General features: G+C 52.6%; 49 non-coding genes across 49 annotated transcripts; all 49 read left to right on the top strand.

Annotated features, from left to right (window-relative positions):
- Positions 1–149: 149 nt before the first annotated feature.
- Positions 150–268, top strand: LOC126730033 (5S ribosomal RNA). Its single transcript, XR_007657326.1, has one exon. It is a non-coding gene; the product is annotated as a 5S ribosomal RNA (ribosomal RNA).
- Positions 269–505: 237 nt separating this feature from the next.
- LOC126731525 (5S ribosomal RNA) lies at positions 506–624 on the top strand. The gene has a single exon (XR_007658770.1). It is a non-coding gene; the product is annotated as a 5S ribosomal RNA (ribosomal RNA).
- A 238-nt stretch (positions 625–862) lies between these two features.
- On the top strand, positions 863–981 carry LOC126730032 (5S ribosomal RNA). Its single transcript, XR_007657325.1, has one exon. It is a non-coding gene; the product is annotated as a 5S ribosomal RNA (ribosomal RNA).
- Positions 982–1,217: 236 nt separating this feature from the next.
- On the top strand, positions 1,218–1,336 carry LOC126730031 (5S ribosomal RNA). Its single transcript, XR_007657324.1, has one exon. It is a non-coding gene; the product is annotated as a 5S ribosomal RNA (ribosomal RNA).
- A 238-nt stretch (positions 1,337–1,574) lies between these two features.
- On the top strand, positions 1,575–1,693 carry LOC126730778 (5S ribosomal RNA). The gene has a single exon (XR_007658041.1). It is a non-coding gene; the product is annotated as a 5S ribosomal RNA (ribosomal RNA).
- A 236-nt stretch (positions 1,694–1,929) lies between these two features.
- On the top strand, positions 1,930–2,048 carry LOC126730781 (5S ribosomal RNA). Its single transcript, XR_007658044.1, has one exon. It is a non-coding gene; the product is annotated as a 5S ribosomal RNA (ribosomal RNA).
- A 237-nt stretch (positions 2,049–2,285) lies between these two features.
- LOC126730030 (5S ribosomal RNA) lies at positions 2,286–2,404 on the top strand. The gene has a single exon (XR_007657323.1). It is a non-coding gene; the product is annotated as a 5S ribosomal RNA (ribosomal RNA).
- A 236-nt stretch (positions 2,405–2,640) lies between these two features.
- Positions 2,641–2,759, top strand: LOC126730029 (5S ribosomal RNA). Its single transcript, XR_007657322.1, has one exon. It is a non-coding gene; the product is annotated as a 5S ribosomal RNA (ribosomal RNA).
- A 237-nt stretch (positions 2,760–2,996) lies between these two features.
- Positions 2,997–3,115, top strand: LOC126730028 (5S ribosomal RNA). Its single transcript, XR_007657321.1, has one exon. It is a non-coding gene; the product is annotated as a 5S ribosomal RNA (ribosomal RNA).
- A 236-nt stretch (positions 3,116–3,351) lies between these two features.
- On the top strand, positions 3,352–3,470 carry LOC126730026 (5S ribosomal RNA). Its single transcript, XR_007657319.1, has one exon. It is a non-coding gene; the product is annotated as a 5S ribosomal RNA (ribosomal RNA).
- A 238-nt stretch (positions 3,471–3,708) lies between these two features.
- Positions 3,709–3,827, top strand: LOC126730753 (5S ribosomal RNA). The gene has a single exon (XR_007658016.1). It is a non-coding gene; the product is annotated as a 5S ribosomal RNA (ribosomal RNA).
- A 237-nt stretch (positions 3,828–4,064) lies between these two features.
- LOC126731273 (5S ribosomal RNA) lies at positions 4,065–4,183 on the top strand. Its single transcript, XR_007658525.1, has one exon. It is a non-coding gene; the product is annotated as a 5S ribosomal RNA (ribosomal RNA).
- Positions 4,184–4,420: 237 nt separating this feature from the next.
- LOC126730822 (5S ribosomal RNA) lies at positions 4,421–4,539 on the top strand. The gene has a single exon (XR_007658086.1). It is a non-coding gene; the product is annotated as a 5S ribosomal RNA (ribosomal RNA).
- Positions 4,540–4,777: 238 nt separating this feature from the next.
- On the top strand, positions 4,778–4,896 carry LOC126730025 (5S ribosomal RNA). The gene has a single exon (XR_007657318.1). It is a non-coding gene; the product is annotated as a 5S ribosomal RNA (ribosomal RNA).
- Positions 4,897–5,134: 238 nt separating this feature from the next.
- LOC126730777 (5S ribosomal RNA) lies at positions 5,135–5,253 on the top strand. The gene has a single exon (XR_007658040.1). It is a non-coding gene; the product is annotated as a 5S ribosomal RNA (ribosomal RNA).
- A 236-nt stretch (positions 5,254–5,489) lies between these two features.
- LOC126730024 (5S ribosomal RNA) lies at positions 5,490–5,608 on the top strand. Its single transcript, XR_007657317.1, has one exon. It is a non-coding gene; the product is annotated as a 5S ribosomal RNA (ribosomal RNA).
- A 236-nt stretch (positions 5,609–5,844) lies between these two features.
- On the top strand, positions 5,845–5,963 carry LOC126730834 (5S ribosomal RNA). The gene has a single exon (XR_007658098.1). It is a non-coding gene; the product is annotated as a 5S ribosomal RNA (ribosomal RNA).
- Positions 5,964–6,201: 238 nt separating this feature from the next.
- LOC126730022 (5S ribosomal RNA) lies at positions 6,202–6,320 on the top strand. The gene has a single exon (XR_007657316.1). It is a non-coding gene; the product is annotated as a 5S ribosomal RNA (ribosomal RNA).
- Positions 6,321–6,556: 236 nt separating this feature from the next.
- LOC126730021 (5S ribosomal RNA) lies at positions 6,557–6,675 on the top strand. The gene has a single exon (XR_007657315.1). It is a non-coding gene; the product is annotated as a 5S ribosomal RNA (ribosomal RNA).
- A 237-nt stretch (positions 6,676–6,912) lies between these two features.
- LOC126731333 (5S ribosomal RNA) lies at positions 6,913–7,031 on the top strand. The gene has a single exon (XR_007658581.1). It is a non-coding gene; the product is annotated as a 5S ribosomal RNA (ribosomal RNA).
- A 237-nt stretch (positions 7,032–7,268) lies between these two features.
- LOC126730020 (5S ribosomal RNA) lies at positions 7,269–7,387 on the top strand. The gene has a single exon (XR_007657314.1). It is a non-coding gene; the product is annotated as a 5S ribosomal RNA (ribosomal RNA).
- A 236-nt stretch (positions 7,388–7,623) lies between these two features.
- LOC126730019 (5S ribosomal RNA) lies at positions 7,624–7,742 on the top strand. Its single transcript, XR_007657313.1, has one exon. It is a non-coding gene; the product is annotated as a 5S ribosomal RNA (ribosomal RNA).
- A 237-nt stretch (positions 7,743–7,979) lies between these two features.
- Positions 7,980–8,098, top strand: LOC126731715 (5S ribosomal RNA). Its single transcript, XR_007658957.1, has one exon. It is a non-coding gene; the product is annotated as a 5S ribosomal RNA (ribosomal RNA).
- A 236-nt stretch (positions 8,099–8,334) lies between these two features.
- On the top strand, positions 8,335–8,453 carry LOC126730018 (5S ribosomal RNA). Its single transcript, XR_007657312.1, has one exon. It is a non-coding gene; the product is annotated as a 5S ribosomal RNA (ribosomal RNA).
- A 237-nt stretch (positions 8,454–8,690) lies between these two features.
- Positions 8,691–8,809, top strand: LOC126730017 (5S ribosomal RNA). Its single transcript, XR_007657311.1, has one exon. It is a non-coding gene; the product is annotated as a 5S ribosomal RNA (ribosomal RNA).
- Positions 8,810–9,045: 236 nt separating this feature from the next.
- LOC126730016 (5S ribosomal RNA) lies at positions 9,046–9,164 on the top strand. The gene has a single exon (XR_007657310.1). It is a non-coding gene; the product is annotated as a 5S ribosomal RNA (ribosomal RNA).
- Positions 9,165–9,401: 237 nt separating this feature from the next.
- LOC126730014 (5S ribosomal RNA) lies at positions 9,402–9,520 on the top strand. The gene has a single exon (XR_007657308.1). It is a non-coding gene; the product is annotated as a 5S ribosomal RNA (ribosomal RNA).
- A 236-nt stretch (positions 9,521–9,756) lies between these two features.
- LOC126730013 (5S ribosomal RNA) lies at positions 9,757–9,875 on the top strand. The gene has a single exon (XR_007657307.1). It is a non-coding gene; the product is annotated as a 5S ribosomal RNA (ribosomal RNA).
- A 237-nt stretch (positions 9,876–10,112) lies between these two features.
- On the top strand, positions 10,113–10,231 carry LOC126730752 (5S ribosomal RNA). Its single transcript, XR_007658015.1, has one exon. It is a non-coding gene; the product is annotated as a 5S ribosomal RNA (ribosomal RNA).
- Positions 10,232–10,468: 237 nt separating this feature from the next.
- LOC126731272 (5S ribosomal RNA) lies at positions 10,469–10,587 on the top strand. Its single transcript, XR_007658524.1, has one exon. It is a non-coding gene; the product is annotated as a 5S ribosomal RNA (ribosomal RNA).
- Positions 10,588–10,824: 237 nt separating this feature from the next.
- On the top strand, positions 10,825–10,943 carry LOC126730821 (5S ribosomal RNA). Its single transcript, XR_007658085.1, has one exon. It is a non-coding gene; the product is annotated as a 5S ribosomal RNA (ribosomal RNA).
- A 238-nt stretch (positions 10,944–11,181) lies between these two features.
- LOC126730012 (5S ribosomal RNA) lies at positions 11,182–11,300 on the top strand. Its single transcript, XR_007657306.1, has one exon. It is a non-coding gene; the product is annotated as a 5S ribosomal RNA (ribosomal RNA).
- A 237-nt stretch (positions 11,301–11,537) lies between these two features.
- LOC126730776 (5S ribosomal RNA) lies at positions 11,538–11,656 on the top strand. The gene has a single exon (XR_007658039.1). It is a non-coding gene; the product is annotated as a 5S ribosomal RNA (ribosomal RNA).
- A 236-nt stretch (positions 11,657–11,892) lies between these two features.
- On the top strand, positions 11,893–12,011 carry LOC126730011 (5S ribosomal RNA). The gene has a single exon (XR_007657305.1). It is a non-coding gene; the product is annotated as a 5S ribosomal RNA (ribosomal RNA).
- Positions 12,012–12,249: 238 nt separating this feature from the next.
- On the top strand, positions 12,250–12,368 carry LOC126730010 (5S ribosomal RNA). The gene has a single exon (XR_007657304.1). It is a non-coding gene; the product is annotated as a 5S ribosomal RNA (ribosomal RNA).
- Positions 12,369–12,604: 236 nt separating this feature from the next.
- Positions 12,605–12,723, top strand: LOC126730009 (5S ribosomal RNA). The gene has a single exon (XR_007657303.1). It is a non-coding gene; the product is annotated as a 5S ribosomal RNA (ribosomal RNA).
- Positions 12,724–12,960: 237 nt separating this feature from the next.
- LOC126731332 (5S ribosomal RNA) lies at positions 12,961–13,079 on the top strand. Its single transcript, XR_007658580.1, has one exon. It is a non-coding gene; the product is annotated as a 5S ribosomal RNA (ribosomal RNA).
- A 238-nt stretch (positions 13,080–13,317) lies between these two features.
- On the top strand, positions 13,318–13,436 carry LOC126730008 (5S ribosomal RNA). The gene has a single exon (XR_007657302.1). It is a non-coding gene; the product is annotated as a 5S ribosomal RNA (ribosomal RNA).
- Positions 13,437–13,672: 236 nt separating this feature from the next.
- LOC126730561 (5S ribosomal RNA) lies at positions 13,673–13,791 on the top strand. Its single transcript, XR_007657831.1, has one exon. It is a non-coding gene; the product is annotated as a 5S ribosomal RNA (ribosomal RNA).
- Positions 13,792–14,028: 237 nt separating this feature from the next.
- On the top strand, positions 14,029–14,147 carry LOC126731788 (5S ribosomal RNA). The gene has a single exon (XR_007659028.1). It is a non-coding gene; the product is annotated as a 5S ribosomal RNA (ribosomal RNA).
- Positions 14,148–14,383: 236 nt separating this feature from the next.
- Positions 14,384–14,502, top strand: LOC126730006 (5S ribosomal RNA). Its single transcript, XR_007657301.1, has one exon. It is a non-coding gene; the product is annotated as a 5S ribosomal RNA (ribosomal RNA).
- A 238-nt stretch (positions 14,503–14,740) lies between these two features.
- LOC126730005 (5S ribosomal RNA) lies at positions 14,741–14,859 on the top strand. Its single transcript, XR_007657300.1, has one exon. It is a non-coding gene; the product is annotated as a 5S ribosomal RNA (ribosomal RNA).
- Positions 14,860–15,095: 236 nt separating this feature from the next.
- On the top strand, positions 15,096–15,214 carry LOC126730004 (5S ribosomal RNA). Its single transcript, XR_007657299.1, has one exon. It is a non-coding gene; the product is annotated as a 5S ribosomal RNA (ribosomal RNA).
- Positions 15,215–15,451: 237 nt separating this feature from the next.
- On the top strand, positions 15,452–15,570 carry LOC126731331 (5S ribosomal RNA). The gene has a single exon (XR_007658579.1). It is a non-coding gene; the product is annotated as a 5S ribosomal RNA (ribosomal RNA).
- A 237-nt stretch (positions 15,571–15,807) lies between these two features.
- Positions 15,808–15,926, top strand: LOC126730002 (5S ribosomal RNA). Its single transcript, XR_007657297.1, has one exon. It is a non-coding gene; the product is annotated as a 5S ribosomal RNA (ribosomal RNA).
- A 236-nt stretch (positions 15,927–16,162) lies between these two features.
- LOC126730001 (5S ribosomal RNA) lies at positions 16,163–16,281 on the top strand. Its single transcript, XR_007657296.1, has one exon. It is a non-coding gene; the product is annotated as a 5S ribosomal RNA (ribosomal RNA).
- A 237-nt stretch (positions 16,282–16,518) lies between these two features.
- Positions 16,519–16,637, top strand: LOC126731787 (5S ribosomal RNA). The gene has a single exon (XR_007659027.1). It is a non-coding gene; the product is annotated as a 5S ribosomal RNA (ribosomal RNA).
- Positions 16,638–16,873: 236 nt separating this feature from the next.
- Positions 16,874–16,992, top strand: LOC126730000 (5S ribosomal RNA). The gene has a single exon (XR_007657295.1). It is a non-coding gene; the product is annotated as a 5S ribosomal RNA (ribosomal RNA).
- A 237-nt stretch (positions 16,993–17,229) lies between these two features.
- Positions 17,230–17,348, top strand: LOC126729999 (5S ribosomal RNA). The gene has a single exon (XR_007657294.1). It is a non-coding gene; the product is annotated as a 5S ribosomal RNA (ribosomal RNA).
- The last annotated feature ends 84 nt before the right edge of the window (positions 17,349–17,432 follow it).

The raw sequence follows: 17,432 nt of genomic DNA, 5'->3' as shown, positions 1-17,432 counted from the left end.
CCCAGGCCAAAAATACGAGCCGCTGATCTCGTTTTGGGTGCTAATTTGGTGGCGGCGATCTGGAAATGCCCTCGGGCTGCAGCTCCCTGGTGTTAGAGTGCATCGCTGCATTCGGATCCTTTATAAGGATTTAACGCGCTTATGCTGATGGGTGCGATCATACCAACACTAATGCACCGGATCCCATCAGAACTCCGCAGTTAAGCGTGTTTGGGCGAGAGTAGTACTAGGATGGGTGACCTCCTGGGAAGTCCTCGTGTTGCACCCCTCTCTTTTTCTTCGGATTTTTTTTTTTTTTGTTGCCGGGCTTACCGTTTACGGCGGTCCAGCACGCTCGCTTCGTAGGCTTAGTCTGCCCCAAGCCAAAAATACGAGCCGCTGAACTCGTTTTGGGTGCTAATTTGGTGGCGGCGATCTGGAAATGCCCTCGGGCTGCAGCTCCCTGGTGTTAGAGTGCATCGCTGCATTCGGATCCTTTATAAGGATTTAACGCGCTTATGCTGATGGGTGCGATCATACCAACACTAATGCACCGGATCCCATCAGAACTCCGCAGTTAAGCGTGTCTAGGCGAGAGTAGTACTAGGATGGGTGACCTCCTGGGAAGTCCTCGTGTTGCACCCCTCTCTTTTTCTTCGGATTTTTTTTTTTTTTTGTCGCCGGGCTTACCGTTTACGGCGGTCCAGCACGCTCGCTTCGTAGGCTTTGTCTGCCCCAGGCCAAAAATACGAGCCGCTGATCTCGTTTTGGGTGCTAATTTGGTGGTGGCGATCTGGAAATGCCCTCGGGCTGCAGCTCCCTGGTGTTAGAGTGCATCGCTGCATTCGGATCCTTTATAAGGATTTAACGCGCTTATGCTGATGGGTGCGATCATACCAACACTAATGCACCGGATCCCATCAGAACTCCGCAGTTAAGCGTGTTTGGGCGAGAGTAGTACTAGGATGGGTGACCTCCTGGGAAGTCCTCGTGTTGCACCCCTCTCTTTTTCTTCGGATTTTTTTTTTTTTGTCGCCGGGCTTACCGTTTACGGCGGTCCAGCACGCTCGCTTCGTAGGCTTAGTCTGCCCCAGGCCAAAAATACGAGCCGCTGAACTCGGTTTTGGTGCTAATTTGGTGGCGGCGATCTGGAAATGCCCTCGGGCTGCAGCTCCCTGGTGTTAGAGTGCATCGCTGCATTCGGATCCTTTATAAGGATTTAACGCGCTTATGCTGATGGGTGCGATCATACCAACACTAATGCACCGGATCCCATCAGAACTCCGCAGTTAAGCGTGTTTGGGCGAGAGTAGTACTAGGATGGGTGACCTCCTGGGAAGTCCTCGTGTTGCACCCCTCTCTTTTTCTTCGGATTTTTTTTTTTTTTTGTCGCCGGGCTTACCGTTTACGGCGGTCCAGCACGCTCGCTTCGTAGGCTTAGTCTGCCCCAGGCCAAAAATACGAGCCGCTGATCTCGTTTTGGGTGCTAATTTGGTGGCGGCGATCTGGAAATGCCCTCGGGCTGCAGCTCCCTGGTGTTAGAGTGCATCGCTGCATTCGGATCCTTTATAAGGATTTAACGCGCTTATGCTGATGGGTGCGATCATACCAACACTAATGCACCGGATCCCATCAGAACTCCGCAGTTAAGCGTGTTTGGACGAGAGTAGTACTAGGATGGGTGACCTCCTGGGAAGTCCTCGTGTTGCACCCCTCTCTTTTTCTTCGGATTTTTTTTTTTTGGTCGCCGGGCTTATCGTTTACGGCGGTCCAGCACGCTCGCTTCGTAGGCTTAGTCTGCCCCAGGCCAAAAATACGAGCCGCTGAACTCGTTTTGGGTGCTAATTTGGTGGCGGCGATCTGGAAATGCCCTCGGGCTGCAGCTCCCTGGTGTTAGAGTGCATCGCTGCATTCGGATCCTTTATAAGGATTTAACGCGCTTATGCTGATGGGTGCGATCATACCAACACTAATGCACCGGATCCCATCAGAACTCCGCAGTCAAGCGTGTTTGGGCGAGAGTAGTACTAGGATGGGTGACCTCCTGGGAAGTCCTCGTGTTGCACCCCTCTCTTTTTCTTCGGATTTTTTTTTTTTTTGTCGCCGGGCTTACCGTTTACGGCGGTCCAGCACGCTCGCTTCGTAGGCTTAGTCTGCCCCAGGCCAAAAATACGAGCCGCTGATCTCGTTTTGGGTGCTAATTTGGTGGCGGCGATCTGAAAATGCCCTCGGGCTGCTGCTCCCTGGTGTTAGAGTGCATCGCTGCATTCGGATCCTTTATAAGGATTTAACGCGCTTATGCTGATGGGTGCGATCATACCAACACTAATGCACCGGATCCCATCAGAACTCCGCAGTTAAGCGTGTTTGGGCGAGAGTAGTACTAGGATGGGTGACCTCCTGGGAAGTCCTCGTGTTGCACCCCCCTCTTTTTCTTCGGATTTTTTTTTTTTTGTCGCCGGGCTTACCGTTTACGGCGGTCCAGCACGCTCGCTTCGTAGGCTTAGTCTGCCCCAGGCCAAAAATACGAGCCGCTGAACTCGTTTTGGGTGCTAATTTGGTGGCGGCGATCTGGAAATGCCCTCGGGCTGCAGCTCCCTGGTGTTAGAGTGCATCGCTGCATTCGGATCCTTTATAAGGATTTAACGCGCTTATGCTGATGGGTGCGATCATACCAACACTAATGCACCGGATCCCATCAGAACTCCGCAGTTAAGCGTGTTTGGGCGAGAGTAGTACTAGGATGGGTGACCTCCTGGGAAGTCCTCGTGTTGCACCCCTCTCTTTTTCTTCGGATTTTTTTTTTTTTTGTCGCCGGGCTTACCGTTTACGGCGGTCCAGCACGCTCGCTTCGTAGGCTTAGTCTGCCCCAGGCCAAAAATACGAGCCGCTGATCTCGTTTTGGGTGCTAATTTGGTGGCGGCGATCTGGAAATGCCCTCGGGCTGCTGCTCCCTGGTGTTAGAGTGCATCGCTGCATTCGGATCCTTTATAAGGATTTAACGCGCTTATGCTGATGGGTGCGATCATACCAACACTAATGCACCGGATCCCATCAGAACTCCGCAGTTAAGCGTGTTTGGGCGAGAGTAGTACTAGGATGGGTGACCTCCTGGGAAGTCCTCGTGTTGCACCCCCCTCTTTTTCTTTGGATTTTTTTTTTTTTGTCGCCGGGCTTACCGTTTACGGCGGTCCAGCACGCTCGCTTCGTAGGCTTAGTCTGCCCCAGGCCAAAAATACGAGCCGCTGAACTCGTTTTGGGTGCTAATTTGGTGGCGGCGATCTGGAAATGCCCTCGGGCTGCAGCTCCCTGGTGTTAGAGTGCATCGCTGCATTCGGATCCTTTATAAGGATTTAACGCGCTTATGCTGATGGGTGCGATCATACCAACACTAATGCACCGGATCCCATCAGAACTCCGCAGTTAAGCGTGTTTGGGCGAGAGTAGTACTAGGATGGGTGACCTCCTGGGAAGTCCTCGTGTTGCACCCCTCTCTTTTTCTTCGGATTTTTTTTTTTTTTTGTCGCCGGGCTTACCGTTTACGGCGGTCCAGCACGCTCGCTTCGTAGGCTTAGTCTGCCCCAGGCCAAAAATACGAGCCGCTGATCTCGTTTTGGGTGCTAATTTGGTGGCGGCGATCTGGAAATGCCCTCGGGCTGCAGCTCCCTGGTGTTAGAGTGCATCGCTGCATTCGGATCCTTTATAAGGATTTAACGCGCTTATGCTGATGGGTGCGATCATACCAACACTAATGCACCGGATCCCATCAGAACTCCGCAGTTAAGCGTGTTTGGGCGAGAGTAGTACTAGGATGGGTGACCTCCAGGGAAGTCCTCGTGTTGCACCCCTCTCTTTTTCTTCGGATTTTTTTTTTTTTTGTCGCCGGGCTTACCGTTTACGGCGGTCCAGCACGCTCGCTTCGTAGGCTTAGTCTGCCCCAGGCCAAAAATACGAGCCGCTGATCTCGTTTTGGGTGCTAATTTGGTGGCGGCGATCTGGAAATGCCCTCGGGCTGCAGCTCCCTGGTGTTAGAGTGCATCGCTGCATTCGGATCCTTTATAAGGATTTAACGCGCTTATGCTGATGGGTGCGATCATACCAACACTAATGCACCGGATCCCATCAGAACTCCGCAGGTAAGCGTGTTTGGGCGAGAGTAGTACTAGGATGGGTGACCTCCTGGGAAGTCCTCGTGTTGCACCCCTCTCTTTTTCTTCGGATTTTTTTTTTTTTTGTCGCCGGGCTTACCGTTTACGGCGGTCCAGCACGCTCGCTTCGTAGGCTTAGTCTGCCCCAGGCCAAAAATACGAGCCGCTGAACTCGTTTTGGGTGCTAATTTGGTGGCGGCGATCTGGAAATGCCCTCGGGCTGCAGCTCCCTGGTGTTAGAGTGCATCGCTGCATTCGGATCCCTTATAAGGATTTAACGCGCTTATGCTGATGGGTGCGATCATACCAACACTAATACACCGGATCCCATCAGAACTCCGCAGTTAAGCGTGTTTGGGCGAGAGTAGTACTAGGATGGGTGACCTCCAGGGAAGTCCTCGTGTTGCACCCCTCTCTTTTTCTTCGGATTTTTTTTTTTTTTTGTCGCCGGGCTTACCGTTTACGGCGGTCCAGCACGCTCGCTTCGTAGGCTTAGTCTGCCCCAGGCCAAAAATACGAGCCGCTGAACTCGTTTTGGGTGCTAATTTGGTGGCGGCGATCTGGAAATGCCCTCGGGCTGCAGCTCCCTGGTGTTAGAGTGCATCGCTGCATTCGGATCCTTTATAAGGATTTAACGCGCTTATGCTGATGGGTGCGATCATACCAACACTAATGCACCGGATCCCATCAGAACTCCGCAGTTAAGCGTGTTTGGGCGAGAGTAGTACTAGGATGGGTGACCTCCTGGGAAGTCCTCGTGTTGCACCCCTCTCTTTTTCTTCGGATTTTTTTTTTTTTTTGTCGCCGGGCTTACCGTTTACGGCGGTCCAGCACGCTCGCTTCGTAGGCTTAGTCTGCCCCAGGCCAAAAATACGAGCCGCTGATCTCGTTTTGGGTGCTAATTTGGTGGCGGCGATCTGGAAATGCCCTCGGGCTGCAGCTCCCTGGTGTTAGAGTGCATCGCTGCATTCGGATCCTTTATAAGGATTTAACGCGCTTATGCTGATGGGTGCGATCATACCAACACTAATGCACCGGATCCCATCAGAACTCCGCAGTTAAGCGTGTTTGGACGAGAGTAGTACTAGGATGGGTGACCTCCTGGGAAGTCCTCGTGTTGCACCCCTCTCTTTTTCTTCGGATTTTTTTTTTTTGGTCGCCGGGCTTATCGTTTACGGCGGTCCAGCACGCTCGCTTCGTAGGCTTAGTCTGCCCCAGGCCAAAAATACGAGCCGCTGAACTCGTTTTGGGTGCTAATTTGGTGGCGGCGATCTGGAAATGCCCTCGGGCTGCAGCTCCCTGGTGTTAGAGTGCATCGCTGCATTCAGATCCTTTATAAGGATTTAACGCGCTTATGCTGATGGGTGCGATCATACCAACACTAATGCACCGGATCCCATCAGAACTCCGCAGTTAAGCGTGTTTGGGCGAGAGTAGTACTAGGATGGGTGACCTCCTGGGAAGTCCTCGTGTTGCACCCCTCTCTTTTTCTTCGGATTTTTTTTTTTTGGTCGCCGGGCTTACCGTTTACGGCGGTCCAGCACGCTCGCTTCGTAGGCTTAGTCTGCCCCAGGCCAAAAATACGAGCCGCTGAACTCGTTTTGGGTGCTAATTTGGTGGCGGCGATCTGGAAATGCCCTCGGGCTGCAGCTCCCTGGTGTTAGAGTGCATCGCTGCATTCAGATCCTTTATAAGGATTTAACGCGCTTATGCTGATGGGTGCGATCATACCAACACTAATGCACCGGATCCCATCAGAACTCCGCAGTTAAGCGTGTTTGGGCGAGAGTAGTACTAGGATGGGTGACCTCCTGGGAAGTCCTCGTTTTGCACCCCTCTCTTTTTCTTCGGATTTTTTTTTTTTTTTGTCGCCGGGCTTACCGTTTACGGCGGTCCAGCACGCTCGCTTCGTAGGCTTAGTCTGCCCCAGGCCAAAAATACGAGCCGCTGATCTCGTTTTGGGTGCTAATTTGGTGGCGGCGATCTGGAAATGCCCTCGGGCTGCTGCTCCCTGGTGTTAGAGTGCATCGCTGCATTCGGATCCTTTATAAGGATTTAACGCGCTTATGCTGATGGGTGCGATCATACCAACACTAATGCACCGGATCCCATCAGAACTCCGCAGTTAAGCGTGTTTGGGCGAGAGTAGTACTAGGATGGGTGACCTCCTGGGAAGTCCTCGTGTTGCACCCCTCTCTTTTTCTTCGGATTTTTTTTTTTTTTTCGCCGGGCTTACCGTTTACGGCGGTCCAGCACGCTCGCGTCGTAGGCTTAGTCTGCCCCAGGCCAAAAATACGAGCCGCTGAACTCGGTTTGGGTGCTAATTTGGTGGCGGCGATCTGGAAATGCCCTTGGGCTGCAGCTCCCTGGTGTTAGAGTGCATCGCTGCATTCGGATCCTTTATAAGGATTTAACGCGCTTATGCTGATGGGTGCGATCATACCAACACTAATGCACCGGATCCCATCAGAACTCCGCAGTTAAGCGTGTTTGGGCGAGAGTAGTACTAGGATGGGTGACCTCCTGGGAAGTCCTCGTGTTGCACCCCTCTCTTTTTCTTCGGATTTTTTTTTTTTTTGTCGCCGGGCTTACCGTTTACGGCGGTCCAGCACGCTCGCTTCGTAGGCTTAGTCTGCCCCAGGCCAAAAATACGAGCCGCTGATCTCGTTTTGGGTGCTAATTTGGTGGCGGCGATCTGGAAATGCCCTCGGGCTGCAGCTCCCTGGTGTTAGAGTGCATCGCTGCATTCGGATCCTTTATAAGGATTTAACGCGCTTATGCTGATGGGTGCGATCATACCAACACTAATGCACCGGATCCCATCAGAACTCCGCAGTTAAGCGTGTTTGGGCGAGAGTAGTACTAGGATGGGTGACCTCCTGGGAAGTCCTCGTGATGCACCCCTCTCTTTTTCTTCGGATTTTTTTTTTTTTTGTCGCCGGGCTTACCGTTTACGGCGGTCCAGCACGCTCGCTTCGTAGGCTTAGTCTGCCCCAGGCCAAAAATACGAGCCGCTGATCTCGTTTTGGGTGCTAATTTGGTGGCGGCGATCTGGAAATGCCCTCGGGCTGCTGCTCCCTGGTGTTAGAGTGCATCGCTGCATTCGGATCCTTTATAAGGATTTAACGCGCTTATGCTGATGGGTGCGATCATACCAACACTAATGCACCGGATCCCATCAGAACTCCGCAGTTAAGCGTGTTTGGGCGAGAGTAGTACTAGGATGGGTGACCTCCTGGGAAGTCCTCGTGTTGCACCCCCCTCTTTTTCTTCGGATTTTTTTTTTTTTGTCGCCGGGCTTACCGTTTACGGCGGTCCAGCACGCTCGCTTCGTAGGCTTAGTCTGCCCCAGGCCAAAAATACGAGCCGCTGAACGCGGTTTGGGTGCTAATTTGGTGGCGGCGATCTGGAAATGCCCTCGGGCTGCAGCTCCCTGGTGTTAGAGTGCATCGCTGCATTCGGATCCTTTATAAGGATTTAACGCGCTTATGCTGATGGGTGCGATCATACCAACACTAATGCACCGGATCCCATCAGAACTCCGCAGTTAAGCGTGTTTGGGCGAGAGTAGTACTAGGATGGGTGACCTCCTGGGAAGTCCTCGTGTTGCACCCCTCTCTTTTTCTTCGGATTTTTTTTTTTTTTGTCGCCGGGCTTACCGTTTACGGCGGTCCAGCACGCTCGCTTCGTAGGCTTAGTCTGCCCCAGGCCAAAAATACGAGCCGCTGATCTCGTTTTGGGTGCTAATTTGGTGGCGGCGATCTGGAAATGCCCTCGGGCTGCAGCTCCCTGGTGTTAGAGTGCATCGCTGCATTCGGATCCTTTATAAGGATTTAACGCGCTTATGCTGATGGGTGCGATCATACCAACACTAATGCACCGGATCCCATCAGAACTCCGCAGTTAAGCGTGTTTGGAAGAGAGTAGTACTAGGATGGGTGACCTCCTGGGAAGTCCTCGTGTTGCACCCCTCTCTTTTTCTTCGGATTTTTTTTTTTTGGTCGCCGGGCTTATCGTTTACGGCGGTCCAGCACGCTCGCTTCGTAGGCTTAGTCTGCCCCAGGCCAAAAATACGAGCCGCTGAACTCGTTTTGGGTGCTAATTTGGTGGCGGCGATCTGGAAATGCCCTCGGGCTGCAGCTCCCTGGTGTTAGAGTGCATCGCTGCATTCGGATCCTTTATAAGGATTTAACGCGCTTATGCTGATGGGTGCGATCATACCAACACTAATGCACCGGATCCCATCAGAACTCCGCAGTTAAGCGTGTTTGGGCGAGAGTAGTACTAGGATGGGTGACCTCCTGGGAAGTCCTCGTGTTGCACCCCTCTCTTTTTCTTCGGATTTTTTTTTTTTTTGTCGCCGGGCTTACCGTTTACGGCGGTCCAGCACGCTCGCTTCGTAGGCTTAGTCTGCCCCAGGCCAAAAATACGAGCCGCTGATCTCGTTTTGGGTGCTAATTTGGTGGCGGCGATCTGGAAATGCCCTCGGGCTGCTGCTCCCTGGTGTTAGAGTGCAACGCTGCATTCGGATCCTTTATAAGGATTTAACGCGCTTATGCTGATGGGTGCGATCATACCAACACTAATGCACCGGATCCCATCAGAACTCCGCAGTTAAGCGTGTTTGGGCGAGAGTAGTACTAGGATGGGTGACCTCCTGGGAAGTCCTCGTGTTGCACCCCCCTCTTTTTCTTCGGATTTTTTTTTTTTTGTCGCCGGGCTTACCGTTTACGGCGGTCCAGCACGCTCGCTTCGTAGGCTTAGTCTGCCCCAGGCCAAAAATACGAGCCGCTGAACTCGTTTTGGGTGCTAATTTGGTGGCGGCGATCTGGAAATGCCCTCGGGCTGCAGCTCCCTGGTGTTAGAGTGCATCGCTGCATTCGGATCCTTTATAAGGATTTAACGCGCTTATGCTGATGGGTGCGATCATACCAACACTAATGCACCGGATCCCATCAGAACTCCGCAGTTAAGCGTGTTTGGGCGAGAGTAGTACTAGGATGGGTGACCTCCTGGGAAGTCCTCGTGTTGCACCCCTCTCTTTTTCTTCGGATTTTTTTTTTTTTTGTCGCCGGGCTTACCGTTTACGGCGGTCCAGCACGCTCGCTTCGTAGGCTTAGTCTGCCCCAGGCCAAAAATACGAGCCGCTGATCTCGTTTTGGGTGCTAATTTGGTGGCGGCGATCTGGAAATGCCCTCGGGCTGCTGCTCCCTGGTGTTAGAGTGCATCGCTGCATTCGGATCCTTTATAAGGATTTAACGCGCTTATGCTGATGGGTGCGATCATACCAACACTAATGCACCGGATCCCATCAGAACTCCGCAGTTAAGCGTGTTTGGGCGAGAGTAGTACTAGGATGGGTGACCTCCTGGGAAGTCCTCGTGTTGCACCCCCCTCTTTTTCTTTGGATTTTTTTTTTTTTGTCGCCGGGCTTACCGTTTACGGCGGTCCAGCACGCTCGCTTCGTAGGCTTAGTCTGCCCCAGGCCAAAAATACGAGCCGCTGAACTCGTTTTGGGTGCTAATTTGGTGGCGGCGATCTGGAAATGCCCTCGGGCTGCAGCTCCCTGGTGTTAGAGTGCATCGCTGCATTCGGATCCTTTATAAGGATTTAACGCGCTTATGCTGATGGGTGCGATCATACCAACACTAATGCACCGGATCCCATCAGAACTCCGCAGTTAAGCGTGTTTGGGCGAGAGTAGTACTAGGATGGGTGACCTCCTGGGAAGTCCTCGTGTTGCACCCCTCTCTTTTTCTTCGGATTTTTTTTTTTTTTGTCGCCGGGCTTACCGTTTACGGCGGTCCAGCACGCTCGCTTCGTAGGCTTAGTCTGCCCCAGGCCAAAAATACGAGCCGCTGATCTCGTTTTGGGTGCTAATTTGGTGGCGGCGATCTGGAAATGCCCTCGGGCTGCAGCTCCCTGGTGTTAGAGTGCATCGCTGCATTCGGATCCTTTATAAGGATTTAACGCGCTTATGCTGATGGGTGCGATCATACCAACACTAATGCACCGGATCCCATCAGAACTCCGCAGTTAAGCGTGTTTGGGCGAGAGTAGTACTAGGATGGGTGACCTCCAGGGAAGTCCTCGTGTTGCACCCCTCTCTTTTTCTTCGGATTTTTTTTTTTTTTGTCGCCGGGCTTACCGTTTACGGCGGTCCAGCACGCTCGCTTCGTAGGCTTAGTCTGCCCCAGGCCAAAAATACGAGCCGCTGATCTCGTTTTGGGTGCTAATTTGGTGGCGGCGATCTGGAAATGCCCTCGGGCTGCAGCTCCCTGGTGTTAGAGTGCATCGCTGCATTCGGATCCTTTATAAGGATTTAACGCGCTTATGCTGATGGGTGCGATCATACCAACACTAATGCACCGGATCCCATCAGAACTCCGCAGGTAAGCGTGTTTGGGCGAGAGTAGTACTAGGATGGGTGACCTCCTGGGAAGTCCTCGTGTTGCACCCCTCTCTTTTTCTTCGGATTTTTTTTTTTTTTGTCGCCGGGCTTACCGTTTACGGCGGTCCAGCACGCTCGCTTCGTAGGCTTAGTCTGCCCCAGGCCAAAAATACGAGCCGCTGAACTCGTTTTGGGTGCTAATTTGGTGGCGGCGATCTGGAAATGCCCTCGGGCTGCAGCTCCCTGGTGTTAGAGTGCATCGCTGCATTCGGATCCCTTATAAGGATTTAACGCGCTTATGCTGATGGGTGCGATCATACCAACACTAATACACCGGATCCCATCAGAACTCCGCAGTTAAGCGTGTTTGGGCGAGAGTAGTACTAGGATGGGTGACCTCCAGGGAAGTCCTCGTGTTGCACCCCTCTCTTTTTCTTCGGATTTTTTTTTTTTTTTTTCGCCGGGCTTACCGTTTACGGCGGTCCAGCACGCTCGCTTCGTAGGCTTAGTATGCCCCAGGCCAAAAATACGAGCCGCTGAACTCGTTTTGGGTGCTAATTTGGTGGCGGCGATCTGGAAATGCCCTCGGGCTGCAGCTCCCTGGTGTTAGAGTGCATCGCTGCATTCGGATCCTTTATAAGGATTTAACGCGCTTATGCTGATGGGTGCGATCATACCAACACTAATGCACCGGATCCCATCAGAACTCCGCAGTTAAGCGTGTTTGGGCGAGAGTAGTACTAGGATGGGTGACCTCCTGGGAAGTCCTCGTGTTGCACCCCTCTCTTTTTCTTCGGATTTTTTTTTTTTTTGTCGCCGGGCTTACCGTTTACGGCGGTCCAGCACGCTCGCTTCGTAGGCTTAGTCTGCCCCAGGCCAAAAATACGAGCCGCTGATCTCGTTTTGGGTGCTAATTTGGTGGCGGCGATCTGGAAATGCCCTCGGGCTGCAGCTCCCTGGTGTTAGAGTGCATCGCTGCATTCGGATCCTTTATAAGGATTTAACGCGCTTATGCTGATGGGTGCGATCATACCAACACTAATGCACCGGATCCCATCAGAACTCCGCAGTTAAGCGTGTTTGGACGAGAGTAGTACTAGGATGGGTGACCTCCTGGGAAGTCCTCGTGTTGCACCCCTCTCTTTTTCTTCGGATTTTTTTTTTTTGGTCGCCGGGCTTATCGTTTACGGCGGTCCAGCACGCTCGCTTCGTAGGCTTAGTCTGCCCCAGGCCAAAAATACGAGCCGCTGATCTCGTTTTGGGTGCTAATTTGGTGGCGGCGATCTGGAAATGCCCTCGGGCTGCAGCTCCCTGGTGTTAGAGTGCATCGCTGCATTCAGATCCTTTATAAGGATTTAACGCGCTTATGCTGATGGGTGCGATCATACCAACACTAATGCACCGGATCCCATCAGAACTCCGCAGTTAAGCGTGTTTGGGCGAGAGTAGTACTAGGATGGGTGACCTCCTGGGAAGTCCTCGTGTTGCACCCCTCTCTTTTTCTTCGGATTTTTTTTTTTTTTTGTCGCCGGGCTTACCGTTTACGGCGGTCCAGCACGCTCGCTTCGTAGGCTTAGTCTGCCCCAGGCCAAAAATACGAGCCGCTGATCTCGTTTTGGGTGCTAATTTGGTGGCGGCGATCTGGAAATGCCCTCGGGCTGCTGCTCCCTGGTGTTAGAGTGCATCGCTGCATTCGGATCCTTTATAAGGATTTAACGCGCTTATGCTGATGGGTGCGATCATACCAACACTAATGCACCGGATCCCATCAGAACTCCGCAGTTAAGCGTGTTTGGGCGAGAGTAGTACTAGGATGGGTGACCTCCTGGGAAGTCCTCGTGTTGCACCCCCCTCTTTTTCTTCGGATTTTTTTTTTTTTGTCGCCGGGCTTACCGTTTACGGCGGTCCAGCACGCTCGCTTCGTAGGCTTAGTCTGCCCCAGGCCAAAAATACGAGCCGCTGAACTCGGTTTGGGTGCTAATTTGGTGGCGGCGATCTGGAAATGCCCTTGGGCTGCAGCTCCCTGGTGTTAGAGTGCATCGCTGCATTCGGATCCTTTATAAGGATTTAACGCGCTTATGCTGATGGGTGCGATCATACCAACACTAATGCACCGGATCCCATCAGAACTCCGCAGTTAAGCGTGTTTGGGCGAGAGTAGTACTAGGATGGGTGACCTCCTGGGAAGTCCTCGTGTTGCACCCCTCTCTTTTTCTTCGGATTTTTTTTTTTTTTGTCGCCGGGCTTACCGTTTACGGCGGTCCAGCACGCTCGCTTCGTAGGCTTAGTCTGCCCCAGGCCAAAAATACGAGCCGCTGATCTCGTTTTGGGTGCTAATTTGGTGGCGGCGATCTGGAAATGCCCTCGGGCTGCAGCTCCCTGGTGTTAGAGTGCATCGCTGCATTCGGATCCTTTATAAGGATTTAACGCGCTTATGCTGATGGGTGCGATCATACCAACACTAATGCACCGGATCCCATCAGAACTCCGCAGTTAAGCGTGTTTGGGCGAGAGTAGTACTAGGATGGGTGACCTCCTGGGAAGTCCTCGTGATGCACCCCTCTCTTTTTCTTCGGATTTTTTTTTTTTTTTGTCGCCGGGCTTACCGTTTACGGCGGTCCAGCACGCTCGCTTCGTAGGCTTAGTCTGCCCCAGGCCAAAAATACGAGCCGCTGATCTCGTTTTGGGTGCTAATTTGGTGGCGGCGATCTGGAAATGCCCTCGGGCTGCTGCTCCCTGGTGTTAGAGTGCATCGCTGCATTCGGATCCTTTATAAGGATTTAACGCGCTTATGCTGATGGGTGCGATCATACCAACACTAATGCACCGGATCCCATCAGAACTCCGCAGTTAAGCGTGTTTGGGCGAGAGTAGTACTAGGATGGGTGACCTCCTGGGAAGTCCTCGTGTTGCACCCCCCTCTTTTTCTTCGGATTTTTTTTTTTTTGTCGCCGGGCTTACCGTTTACGGCGGTCCAGCACGCTCGCTTCGTAGGCTTAGTCTGCCCCAGGCCAAAAATACGAGCCGCTGAACTCGGTTTGGGTGCTAATTTGGTGGCGGCGATCTGGAAATGCCCTCGGGCTGCAGCTCCCTGGTGTTAGAGTGCATCGCTGCATTCGGATCCTTTATAAGGATTTAACGCGCTTATGCTGATGGGTGCGATCATACCAACACTAATGCACCGGATCCCATCAGAACTCCGCAGTTAAGCGTGTTTGGGCGAGAGTAGTACTAGGATGGGTGACCCCCTGGGAAGTCCTCGTGTTGCACCCCTCTCTTTTTCTTCGGATTTTTTTTTTTTTTGTCGCCGGGCTTACCGTTTACGGCGGTCCAGCACGCTCGCTTCGTAGGCTTAGTCTGCCCCAGGCCAAAAATACGAGCCGCTGATCTCGTTTTGGGTGCTAATTTGGTGGCGGCGATCTGGAAATGCCCTCGGGCTGCAGCTCCCTGGTGTTAGAGTGCATCGCTGCATTCGGATCCTTTATAAGGATTTAACGCGCTTATGCTGATGGGTGCGATCATACCAACACTAATGCACCGGATCCCATCAGAACTCCGCAGTTAAGCGTGTTTGGACGAGAGTAGAACTAGGATGGGTGACCTCCTGGGAAGTCCTCGTGTTGCACCCCTCTCTTTTTCTTCGGATTTTTTTTTTTTGGTCGCCGGGCTTATCGTTTACGGCGGTCCAGCACGCTCGCTTCGTAGGCTTAGTCTGCCCCAGGCCAAAAATACGAGCCGCTGAACTCGTTTTGGGTGCTAATTTGGTGGCGGCGATCTGGAAATGCCCTCGGGCTGCAGCTCCCTGGTGTTAGAGTGCATCGCTGCATTCGGATCCTTTATAAGGATTTAACGCGCTTATGCTGATGGGTGCGATCATACCAACACTAATGCACCGGATCCCATCAGAACTCCGCAGTTAAGCGTGTTTGGGCGAGAGTAGTACTAGGATGGGTGACCTCCTGGGAAGTCCTCGTGTTGCACCCCTCTCTTTTTCTTCGGATTTTTTTTTTTTTTTGTCGCCGGGCTTACCGTTTACGGCGGTCCAGCACGCTCGCTTCGTAGGCTTAGTCTGCCCCAGGCCAAAAATACGAGCCGCTGATCTCGTTTTGGGTGCTAATTTGGTGGCGGCGATCTGGAAATGCCCTCGGGCTGCTGCTCCCTGGTGTTAGAGTGCATCGCTGCATTCGGATCCTTTATAAGGATTTAACGCGCTTATGCTGATGGGTGCGATCATACCAACACTAATGCACCGGATCCCATCAGAACTCCGCAGTTAAGCGTGTTTGGGCGAGAGTAGTACTAGGATGGGTGACCTCCTGGGAAGTCCTCGTGTTGCACCCCCCTCTTTTTCTTCGGATTTTTTTTTTTTTGTCGCCGGGCTTACCGTTTACGGCGGTCCAGCACGCTCGCTTCGTAGGCTTAGTCTGCCCCAGGCCAAAAATACGAGCCGCTGAACTCGGTTTGGGTGCTAATTTGGTGGCGGCGATCTGGAAATGCCCTTGGGCTGCAGCTCCCTGGTGTTAGAGTGCATCGCTGCATTCGGATCCTTTATAAGGATTTAACGCGCTTATGCTGATGGGTGCGATCATACCAACACTAATGCACCGGATCCCATCAGAACTCCGCAGTTAAGCGTGTTTGGGCGAGAGTAGTACTAGGATGGGTGACCTCCTGGGAAGTCCTCGTGTTGCACCCCTCTCTTTTTCTTCGGATTTTTTTTTTTTTTGTCGCCGGGCTTACCGTTTACGGCGGTCCAGCACGCTCGCTTCGTAGGCTTAGTCTGCCCCAGGCCAAAAATACGAGCCGCTGATCTCGTTTTGGGTGCTAATTTGGTGGCGGCGATCTGGAAATGCCCTCGGGCTGCAGCTCCCTGGTGTTAGAGTGCATCGCTGCATTCGGATCCTTTATAAGGATTTAACGCGCTTATGCTGATGGGTGCGATCATACCAACACTAATGCACCGGATCCCATCAGAACTCCGCAGTTAAGCGTGTTTGGGCGAGAGTAGTACTAGGATGGGTGACCTCCTGGGAAGTCCTCGTGATGCACCCCTCTCTTTTTCTTCGGATTTTTTTTTTTTTTGTCGCCGGGCTTACCGTTTACGGCGGTCCAGCACGCTCGCTTCGTAGGCTTAGTCTGCCCCAGGCCAAAAATACGAGCCGCTGATCTCGTTTTGGGTGCTAATTTGGTGGCGGCGATCTGGAAATGCCCTCGGGCTGCTGCTCCCTGGTGTTAGAGTGCATCGCTGCATTCGGATCCTTTATAAGGATTTAACGCGCTTATGCTGATGGGTGCGATCATACCAACACTAATGCACCGGATCCCATCAGAACTCCGCAGTTAAGCGTGTTTGGGCGAGAGTAGTACTAGGATGGGTGACCTCCTGGGAAGTCCTCGTGTTGCACCCCCCTCTTTTTCTTCGGATTTTTTTTTTTTTGTCGCCGGGCTTACCGTTTACGGCGGTCCAGCACGCTCGCTTCGTAGGCTTAGTCTGCCCCAGGCCAAAAATACGAGCCGCTGAACTCGGTTTGGGTGCTAATTTGGTGGCGGCGATCTGGAAATGCCCTCGGGCTGCAGCTCCCTGGTGTTAGAGTGCATCGCTGCATTCGGATCCTTTATAAGGATTTAACGCGCTTATGCTGATGGGTGCGATCATACCAACACTAATGCACCGGATCCCATCAGAACTCCGCAGTTAAGCGTGTTTGGGCGAGAGTAGTACTAGGATGGGTGACCTCCTGGGAAGTCCTCGTGTTGCACCCCTCTCTTTTTCTTCGGATTTTTTTTTTTTTTGTCGCCGGGCTTACCGTTTACGGCGGTCCAGCACGCTCGCTTCGTAGGCTTAGTCTGCCCCAGGCCAAAAATACGAGCCGCTGATCTCGTTTTGGGTGCTAATTTGGTGGCGGCGATCTGGAAATGCCCTCGGGCTGCAGCTCCCTGGTGTTAGAGTGCATCGCTGCATTCGGATCCTTTATAAGGATTTAACGCGCTTATGCTGATGGGTGCGATCATACCAACACTAATGCACCGGATCCCATCAGAACTCCGCAGTTAAGCGTGTTTGGACGAGAGTAGAACTAGGATGGGTGACCTCCTGGGAAGTCCTCGTGTTGCACCCCTCTCTTTTTCTTCGGATTTTTTTTTTTTGGTCGCCGGGCTTATCGTTTACGGCGGTCCAGCACGCTCGCTTCGTAGGCTTAGTCTGCCCCAGGCCAAAAATACGAGCCGCTGAACTCGTTTTGGGTGCTAATTTGGTGGCGGCGATCTGGAAATGCCCTCGGGCTGCAGCTCCCTGGTGTTAGAGTGCATCGCTGCATTCGGATCCTTTATAAGGATTTAACGCGCTTATGCTGATGGGTGCGATCATACCAACACTAATGCACCGGATCCCATCAGAACTCCGCAGTTAAGCGTGTTTGGGCGAGAGTAGTACTAGGATGGGTGACCTCCTGGGAAGTCCTCGTGTTGCACCCCTCTCTTTTTCTTCGGATTTTTTTTTTTTTTGTCGCCGGGCTTACCGTTTACGGCGGTCCAGCACGCTCGCTTCGTAGGCTTAGTCTGCCCCAGGCCAAAAATACGAGCCGCTGATCTCGTTTTGGGTGCTAATTTGGTGGCGGCGATCTGGAAATGCCCTCGGGCTGCTGCTCCCTGGTGTTAGAGTGCATCGCTGCATTCGGATCCTTTATAAGGATTTAACGCGCTTATGCTGATGGGTGCGATCATACCAACACTAATGCACCGGATCCCATCAGAACTCCGCAGTTAAGCGTGTTTGGGCGAGAGTAGTACTAGGATGGGTGACCTCCTGGGAAGTCCTCGTGTTGCACCCCCCTCTTTTTCTTCGGATTTTTTTTTTTTTGTCGCCGGGCTTACCGTTTACGGCGGTCCAGCACGCTCGCTTCGTAGGCTTAGTC

This window comes from Quercus robur, chromosome 5 (assembly GCF_932294415.1).
Source record: "Quercus robur chromosome 5, dhQueRobu3.1, whole genome shotgun sequence".
Taxonomy (NCBI): domain Eukaryota; kingdom Viridiplantae; phylum Streptophyta; class Magnoliopsida; order Fagales; family Fagaceae; genus Quercus; species Quercus robur.
Note: the sequence above shows the minus strand (reverse complement) of the source record. Positions and strands in the feature narration are given on the sequence as shown.